Here is a 3,200-nt window from a genome sequence, read left to right as displayed (position 1 = left end):
TCTTTAAAAAATACAAAATCTCATTCCTCCATCAAGGTCTCAGCACATGGTGTCCCAGTATCAACCTGCTCAGGCTCTGAACATTTTTGAGAGCTTCTTGAAGAAAACCTTCCTTTAGTTATCTTTCTCAGCGGCTGATCTGCCTACTTACCTACTGCCAACATCAAGGTAGAAGGATGGGCTACTTCTTGACGATCTACAGCTTATTACAAAAAGTCTTAATTTCTTTGGAGATAGTTCTTTTAAGGAGTCATTCATTCATTCATTCATCCAATCCAATATTGATGCAATACCAACTAAGCGCCAAGAACCAGGTAGAGCTAAGCATTAAACACTGTGAATTATATAATTAAATAAAAGTCTAAAATTCAATGTCATTTGCTTTGCTGGAAATTTCCACTTCATAAGAGGAGATGCTTCCTGGAACTACGACACTAGAGTCTACATCTAACTCTCCTCCCCGAGTGAAGCACTGAGCCCGAACAATCATTATTTTTTCCATGCCACATCGAAAGCTCACAGTGATTTTTCATTTTTAGATCATCTTCCCTAATCCAAAAGAAATTACCACATAATTTTAAAAGTTTAAGATACTAAAAATGAAGCAAAAGAAAAGTAGAAATTAAGAGTATACCTCCCCCCTAGTATCATGACCCCAATCTTGCCTTTCACTGTAGGTTAGGCTTGAGCATGTACACAGGTACAGATAGGAGCTCTGGACATTTGGAATCCAGGTCAGATAAACAGGTACAGAAATGGGAGTTTCAATACCAGGAAGGTAAAGAGACAGGTAGGAAAGGAGGGGAGAAGAAACCTGGTAGGGAAGAGAGACAGCGATTGGTATAAGATATGAAAATAATAACAATTTATAATTTATCAAGAGGTCACGAAGTTGGGAAGGGGAAGGGAGGGTAAAAAGAGGAGCTGATACCAAGGGCTCAAATAGAATGTAAATGTTTAGAAAATAATGATGGAAACATATGTACAAATATGCTCGATAAAATTAATGTATGGATTGTTATAAGAGCTGTAAGAGCCCCCAATAAAATTATCTTTAAAAAAAAATTGAGTGCACAAGATGGTTGTTGGTAGGTGACAACCATGGTCTTGGTACATCAATGCCCTATATGCTCTATTAAGATATGTATTATTCCAGCAAACCTGCCATGGATATTATTTTATTTTGTTTGTCTAGATTAGGGTGTATCTCAGAGATGTTATGTCATTGGGGGTCACCCTCTTGAAATTGTGTTCCATGTTTTTCTGGTTTCTGGTAAATGAACCCCACGATTGATGAGCAAGTAGAATAAGGGTTCTGTTGTGTACAGGGGTGGTGATGGGGTAAATGGGAGACGATGTCAAGGAGTTCAGGAAGAAAATGTATGTTTGGAAACTGATTGTGGGAGCAATTGTACAATTCTACTTGACATGATTGAACTGTGGAATATCTGTATTAACTAGTAATTCTTTTTTAAAAAAAGAAAGAAATTAAGAGTACAATTTTATAGACAGGAAATATATATAAAATTTTAAGTATGACTTTGGGGGTGGTGTGAATAGGGACATTTTCTCTGTGGAACCTATACATCAAACAAGAAGAGAACAAGGGAATACTGCACGGTTTAAAATCAGGAAGGACGTGTGTCAGGATCCGTTCACCACACTTATCCAATCTGTTATTCAATCTGCTTGCTGAGCAAACAATCAGGGAAGCTGGACTATATGAAGACGAATTTGGCATCAGGATTGAGGAAGGCTCATTAACAACCAGCAATATGCAAATGACACGGTCTCACTTGCTGAAAGTGGAAAGGACTTGAAGCACCGATGAAAATCAACAATGGCAGCCTTCAATATGGATTGCAGTTCACTGTAAAGGAAACAACAGTCTTCACAGCTGGATCAATAATAACATCACAACAAAAGGAGAGAAGGTTGAAGTTGTGAAGGATTTCATTTTACTTGGATCCGTAATCAGTGCTCCTGGAAGCAGCAGTCAGAACAATGTACTGCTTTAGGCAAATCTGCTACACAAGGCTCATGGGGGATACCCTGCCTAACCCAAAACGCGGTATCTTCAATTGCCCAAACACACACATGAAAGTTGGACAGTGGAGAAGGAAGACTGAAGAAGAACTGATGCATCTGGATGTTCATCGGTGTTAGCAGAGCACACTGACAAGCACTGTGGACTGGCAGAAGAGTAACCTATCTGTCCTGAAAGAAGTGCACCCAGAACTGGCTGATGAACGCAAGACGGTCGCGGTGGCAACAGGCTGGTAGCTGAAGAAACAACTGAATCCAACGCCAGCAGTCAAACGGCAATGACTCAGTGGGCCCCTTTGTGGGCATCTCTGATTCATTTATATAATAGATTGGTTATTTAATTGAGCCGTCATTCTCTCTGATACCGTACCCTGTTACGTTCCAAGATCTAACTCAGCAACTATGAAAAGCAGATATTCTTTGAACTGTTTTAAACATAAACATTTCAGTTTGGACACAGTCCAGGTCTGCTTTTATCTTTTCCAGAAACAGAAGGAGGAAAGGAAAGAGGAGAAGTGTAGGACACCTGAGAAAAGGCCCAAACTACTTTCCATTGAGTCTGTTCCAGATGTGGTGACCTCTTGTGTTTCAGAGCAGAGAACTGCACTCCACAGTCCTAAGTATCTGTGCACTCTGGCCTGGCTCTGTCTTGCTCGGGCAATGTTAACAAACTTTTTCGGGCTGTTCATAAAGGTTCCCAGGGCCCGCTACTCCGCCCTCAGCCTGAGGACACTCAGCTCCAGCTCCATGAGCCAGCAGTCCCAGCGCCAGGGGCACCCCCTCTGCAAGCCAGCCTCCCGCCCAAAATGCTCAGCTTGACTTGCTGGGTGAACTGGGAAGTCAACTGCTTTGCCTCACCTTCTGCGCCAGGTTCTTCCTTCTTCCTTCTACCTCCTCCTCCTCCTCTCTTCTTCTTCTTCTCTGCTGCTCTGCCACTCCCCAGATGGCAAGGCTGCTTCCTGGACCTAGGAGGTTTTGGGGCTGCAATCTCAGGGTACAAAGGATGTGCTCCACTCCTTTTACTGAAAGTGAGCGTCTCCCTTCCTACTTATGAGATAGCTCAGTTTATACCCAGATGGATAGCAATCACAATTAACTCTGTTCTCACATCTGAACCACAACACAATCAGCATCTTCCCCGCCTTCCTACCTAG

The 3,200-nt window shown here is 42.1% G+C and overlaps 1 protein-coding gene across 2 annotated transcripts in view; it reads right to left on the bottom strand.

Moving 5' to 3' along the window:
* Window positions 1-3,200, bottom strand: part of NXPE3 (neurexophilin and PC-esterase domain family member 3) — a 56,312-nt gene that overhangs the window by 48,706 nt on the left and 4,406 nt on the right. Inside the window, exon 2 of one of the 2 annotated variants that reach the window (XM_045286193.1) lies at window positions 2,905-3,011. The exons of the other annotated variant lie outside the window; for it this stretch is intronic. The gene's annotated coding sequence lies outside the window, so the exon portion shown is untranslated. The remainder of the gene's footprint in view (window positions 1-2,904; window positions 3,012-3,200) is intronic. 2 annotated transcript variants of the gene reach the window in all.

The sequence above is a fragment of the Echinops telfairi genome, unplaced genomic scaffold (genome assembly GCF_000313985.2).
Source record: "Echinops telfairi isolate 266 unplaced genomic scaffold, ASM31398v2 ScPeMD7_6;HRSCAF=24_0, whole genome shotgun sequence".
NCBI lineage: Eukaryota > Metazoa > Chordata > Mammalia > Afrosoricida > Tenrecidae > Echinops > Echinops telfairi.
The sequence above is the reverse complement of the archived record's forward strand: the minus strand, read 5'-3'. Positions and strand labels throughout refer to the sequence as shown.